Raw genomic sequence first — 6,333 nt, 5'->3', positions numbered from 1 at the left:
TACCACGCCCGGCTGATTTTTTGATTTATTGTAGAGATGAGGTCTCGCTGCCCAGGGGGTCTCGAACCTGCAGGCTCAGGCAATCCACTCACCTCAGTCTCCCAAAGGCACGGGATTACAGGCTGAGCCACCAAGCCCGGCTCATTTTTTTTTTTTTTTAGAATCTGCAAGGTTATAATCAGCTGAAACAGTTTTTCAAAGAACAAGTTGTTTACAGGATATACATGACAAGCAGGGGTCATAAACCAATAACTTTACAAAGAGAGGATGGGGTGGTAAGGTTGTAAATCGATTACTATCTTGCATTTACAGGAAAGTGGCTTGTGGCTGTCTGGTTTTTCTCATGTTCCCATGTCTAGCAGGTTTGGAACTTGCAGGTTGATTTTTTAAAAGGATAATTTTAACTGTTTTCAGCCTCTCTCTGCCACAATGCAAGATGGAGTCTTTTTCTAAGAAAGTTATTGATATCAAGTGTGCTTTATCGTTCACATGAATGGTGGTACCAGCCGCAGGGCTCCTCCATGTGGTCTATCTCTCTTTGTGGGGTCTCTTCTCTTTCAGTTGTCTTGCCTAAACTTCTCTACAGAATAGCATGTAGCTTCCTGAAACAAAAATGAAAGCTTCCAGGTCCCTGAAAAGCTAAGCCTTGAACTGGCACACAAAGCATGACTTTTTTGGGTGGAAAACTTTCCCTTCACTGACTTAGATTCAAGTGGTGGTAGCGGGAGTCAGTGGGCCTGCAGATTACCCAACAATAGCCAAATTAACTGGAGGAAAGAAAATAAGCTTTATTCATGTGCCCGTGGGAGCATTCAAAAGAAGAGGCTTGCTTAAGAGTTAGGTTTAGATGCCAAATTAATAGGGGAAAGAAGAAGAAAGAAAGGGCTTCTGCAGAAGTACAGGTGCTTTTAGGGGAACACATGAAAGGTATAACTGTTTGTGATAATCTGTTTATGCAATTTTTCATCCGGGTGCTCATGGTCAGTCTACTTCCTGACTGGAAGCTCCCCCAGAGAGGAGATTTAAAGCAGCTTCATTCTCCAAAGACTAAAGGCAAAGAAGAGGAAGCCCCGAAGTGGCTTCTTTCTGCATCTACTGTGTCTGAAATGTCTTAAAGAAATTGTGGGGGAAAGGGGAGGAAAAAAAAAAAAGAAATCGTACCCTTCCAGTGGGTTGGGAGTCCCTTTCATGTCCACCTCTTTCTATTCATTAACCAAGGCAAGTCACAAGGCCAAACCAGATTCAAGGGAAGGAAATAGATTCCCCCCTTAATGGCTGGAACAGTACATTCATACAGCAAGGAAAGGAATTCATGGTGACCATCTTTCTGGACTGTCTGCCACAGTCTCTAAAGTTAACACCTGAAAAGAAAAGGTTGTTTTAGGCTTCTCTAACTGCTGCTCCAAGTATGCCAAACCCTGAGGATTTGGGTTGGCACTAAAGACTGAGTGATTATTTCCTCCAGAAGAGGAGAAATATATGGAAAACATGTCTTTTAGGCAGGATGTAATTACAAGGATTGGCAATCAAACAAATACAATGTATGCAACCAAGGACCATTTGTAGCATTAGGCAGAAACAGGAAGCACCAAGGATAGTAGAATGGTTGCTTCCGTGAGGCTCTCAATTGCCACCCTACAGCCACAGCAGCCACTCCAGATAATGTGGTATAGAAGCCAGGGCAGGACTGGCACAGTGGCTCATGTCCATAATCCCAGCACTTTGGGAAGCTGAGGCAGGAAGATTGTTTCAGCCCAAGAGTTTGAGACCAGCCTAGGCAACATAGCAAGACCTCCTGTCTACAAAAAACAAAAAAAAATTAGCTAGGGGTGGTGGTGCATGCCTATAGTCCCAGCTACGCAGAAGGCTGAGGTGGAAGGATCAGCTGAACCCAGGAGTTCAAGACTATAGTGAGCCATGATCATGCCACTGCACTCTAGTTTAGGCGACAGAGCGAGACCCCAACTCAAAAAAAACCAACTTTTCCTCCTACTCATGTTCGGTTTATTGACTGGGACCCTGTAAATTAGATGGAGGAAAGAAAGATTGACAAGAGAAAAACAAACACATTTATGAACATGTGCTTCATGCCTATGCATGGGAGCACCCAGTGAGGAGTGATAACTCAAGGGGTGGTTATTGAAAGGGTGAAAAGCCAAAATGGAGTAACTTTAGTCAGAGTGGCAGCCATTTTAACATTGCTTAGCTTTGTCATGCTTTCTCAGTAGCTTACTTCAACCTGCCTTACAATCATGAAACAAGAAACAAAACCAGTTTCCCAGAGGCAGTTACTGATAATTGTCTTGCAACCCCCCAACCATGTTTGTACGAGCTACCTTTCAATCCAAAGTATTTGTCTTCCTGCCATAAAGAGCCAAGCGGACCTAATCTATTGTGATCAGTCCTTTGACTGACACGACACAGACCACCACACCATCACCATGGTAATAGTTCCTGTGTTCACCTGCTCCCTTTGTGATGCCAAAACACAGACTACCACCTCATCCCCATGGTGACCTACCTCCACTAAAGAAAAGCTTTAAAAGTTTCAACCTCAAACATTCGCTGCTAAACCTTAAGGTTCTGGCTTCCTCTCCAGTCTTAGACAGGTGGATCTACCCTTTTTCTCTGATCTATTTTCTTTTTTTTTTTTTTTTTTTTTTGAGTTGGAGTCTCACTCTGTCACCCAGACTGGGGCCGCTCCCGGCCACTGCAGCCTCGACCTGCTGGGCTCTGGCGATCCTTCCGCTTCAGCCTTCCGAGTAGCTGGAATTATAGGCGCGCAATACCATGCCCAGCTAATTTTTTGATTTTATTGTAGAGATGAGATCTCGCCTGCCCAGGCGGGTCTCGAACCCGTGGGCTCAGGCAATCCACTCACCTCAGCCTCCCAAAGGCGCGGGATTACAGGCTGAGCCACAGGGCCCGGCTTCTTTCTTTTTTTTTTTTAAGTTGGAGTCTCACTCCATCGCCCAGGCTGGAGTGCAGTGGCACGCTCAGGGCCAACCCAGCGTTGATCTGCTGGGTGCCAGCAATCTTTCCGCTTCAACCTTCCAAGTAGTCTGAACTACAGACACAAGCTACCATGCCTGGCTAATTTTTTGATTTATTGTAGAGATGAGATCATGCCAAGTTGCCCAGGCTGTTCTCGAATCTGCGGGCTCAGGCAATCCTCTCACCTTGGCCTCCCAAAGTGCTGGGATTATAGACTTGAGCCACTGCGCCCATCCTGATCTACTTTCTAAACAAACATTTTCTAACCTAATCTCTGTGCAATTCTTTACATACCCCTGGCACTGGCCTGGCTCACCGATCAAACAGAACTTGGGTTTTTAAAGCATCTTAACAAAATGATGAGGGAAAATGGCAACAGTTTAGTCAAGGCACCTAAGATAGAGCTGGGAGACCTTTTCAGCTGAAGTCTTAGGCACACCTTCAGCAGAGAATACTTGATCTTAGAGATCACAACTTCCTGACTGACAAACTGCCAAAACATCAGCTGACTTCTTCCTGCTGAGTTAAAAGGTGCCTAACCATGGGTGTCTTTTTAACGGTTACAACCTATCCCCTGACTCCAAGTCTGCTTTAGACAGTATTAGGACAGAAATATGGGCCAGATCTTAAGACTGTGGCTTTCCTATCAAAACACCTGGAGAGCATAGCAAAGGGATGGCTACCTTGCCTCAGGGGACTAGCTGCAACAGCCTTACTCACTCAAGAGCTAGTAAACTCATCTGTGGTTAGCACATGGAGGTGTACTCCCCACATCAGGTCACAGACATTTTAAATAACAATGCTTATACATTTCTCACCAGCTCTCACCTTACTGGATACCAGACTCTTTTAACAGGAAATCTTAACCTTACCATTCAGAAATCTAATGGCCTAAATCTGGCTATCCTTCTCCCTACACTGTGGCCAGTAGAACATGACTGTTCAGAACATTTGGAAGCTACCAGAGTAGTCAGAGTATATCTGACAGAAGCTCCTCTCTCAAACCCAGAGCATGACTGGTACATAGTGGCTAAAAGGCCAGACGCAGTGGCTCAATCCTGTAATCCCAGCACTTTGGGGGACTGAGGCAAGAGGATTGCCTGAGTCCACGGGTTTGAGACCAGCCTGGGCAGCAGGGTGAGACCTCACTTCTACAATAAATCAAAAACTTAGTCGAGTCTGTTGGCACACACCTGTAGTTCTGGCTGCTTGGGAGGCTGAAGTGGAAGGTTCGCCTGAGTCCAGCAGGTCAGCGCTGGGGTAGCCATGAGCATGCAACTGCATTCCAACCTGGGCGATGGAGTGAGTCTCCAACTCAAAAAAAATAAATAAAATAAAAGATAGCTATGCCATTGCTATCACAACTGAGGTCATAAAAAGTACCCTTCTAACTCCAGGTACTTCAGCCCCAAAAGCAGAACTAGTTGCTCTAATTCAGGCACTTGTATTAGACAAAGGTAAAAGGCTTAATAGTTACACTGACTCCAAATATACCTTTCATATTCTTCATTCCCATGCAGCTATCTGGAAGGAAAGAGGACTATTGACTACTAAGGGAACACATATTAAGTGTTAATTTTACAACTTATTAAAGCAGTACAGCTTCCAGTTCAGGTGTCAGTAATAACACTGTAAAGGATACCAGAGATCAAACAGTCTAGAAGCCTTAGGAAATGGCAAAGTTGATAGAGAGGTCAAGAAGGCAGCCCTTGCACCTTATCTAGCTGCTGAAGCCTAACAATTTCCTTAGTCACTTCTGAATACTTAACAGAAGAAATAAGTTTGTTGCAGCAAAAAGCAAAAAGGCACTACAGAAAATAAGGAGCAGCCGGGCTCGGTGGCTCAGCCTGTAATCCCGCGCCTTTGGGAGGCTGAGGTGAGTGGATTGCCTGAGCCCGCAGGTTTGAGACCTGCGTGGGTAACTTGGCGAGACCTCATCTCTACAATAAATCAAAAATTAGCCGGGTGTGGTAGCACGCGTCTGTAGTTCCGGCTACTCGGAAGCGGAAGGATCGCCAGAGCCCAGCAGGTCGAGGCTGCGGTGGCCAGGAATGGCCACTGCCCTCCAATCTGGGCGGCTGAGTGAGACTCCAACTCAAAAAAAAAAAAAAAAAAAGAAAATAAGGAGCAACCCCTTCGCGTCCCCTCCCACTGTGGGAGCTTTTCTCCTTTTAATAAATCTTGCATTCAAAAAAGAAAGAAAGAAAAGAAAATGACAAGAAGGACCGGGTACAGTGGCTCAAGCCTGTAATCCCAGCACTTTGGGAGCCAAGGTGAGGGAACTGCCTGAGCTCACAGGGTTCAAGAACAGCCTGCACAACTTGGCAAGACCTCATCTCTACAATAAATAAAAAAATTAGTCAAGTGTGGTAGCACGTGCCTGTAGTTCCAGCTACTTGGAAGGCTGAGGCAGAAGGATCGCCTGAACCCAGCAGGTTGAGGCTGCAGTGGCCGTGAGTGTGCTACTGCATGCCAGCCTGGGCGACAGAGTGAGACTCCAACTCAGAAGAAATAAAAAAAGAAAATGACAAGTGGCTAACTCTGCAGGGAAGGCTTGTTTTGCCCACCCAACAGGAAAATTAAATTCTGATGCAACAGCTGGGCTCGGTGGCTCAGCCTGTAATCTCGCGCCTTTGGGAGACTGAGGTGAGTGGATTGCCTGAGCCTGCGGGTTCAAGACCCACCTGGGCAACTTGGCGAGACCTCATCTCTATAATAAATCAAAAAATAAGCCGGATGTGGTAGCGCATGCCTGTAGTTCCAGCTACTTGGAAGGCTGAGGCGGAAGGATCGCCGGAGCCCAGCGGGTGGAGGCTGCGGTGGCCGGGAGCGGCCCCGGCACTCCAGTCTGGACGACAGAGTGAGACTCCAACTCAAAAAAAAAAGAAATTCTGACGCACCTTCCTAATAAGCAGCACATAGGATGGAAACCTTTATATAAACTTTTAAGTTCTTAAGTTATATGTTCCAACCTAAGCTCTAAATTAAAATCTGTTATTAAGGAATGCCTGTTTGTAGAATGGTCAGTCCTCAAGGACATCCTAGACCTCTGTCTTTGCTCCCCATCCACCAGCTACAGGGACATATACCAGGACAGGATTGGCGAATTGACTTCACTCACATACCAAAATATAAGAAGTATAAATGTCTGTTAACCTTTATTGATACCTTTTCAGGCTGGCTGGAGGCTTTCCCCACGACCTCAGAGAGGGCATGTAAGGTTTCACAGGCCCTAGTCAATGAGATAATTTCCCTGTTTGACTTTCCTGTCTCCCTGCAGGGTGATCATGGCATTGCCTTTACTTCTCAGATAACATAGCAAATTCCAGAGGTCTTAGG

Source organism: Carlito syrichta, unplaced genomic scaffold (assembly GCF_000164805.1).
Source record: "Carlito syrichta isolate Samal-C Ts95f unplaced genomic scaffold, Tarsius_syrichta-2.0.1 Scaffold307184, whole genome shotgun sequence".
Lineage (NCBI taxonomy): Eukaryota > Metazoa > Chordata > Mammalia > Primates > Tarsiidae > Carlito > Carlito syrichta.
The sequence above is the reverse complement of the archived record's forward strand: the minus strand, read 5'-3'. Positions refer to the sequence as shown.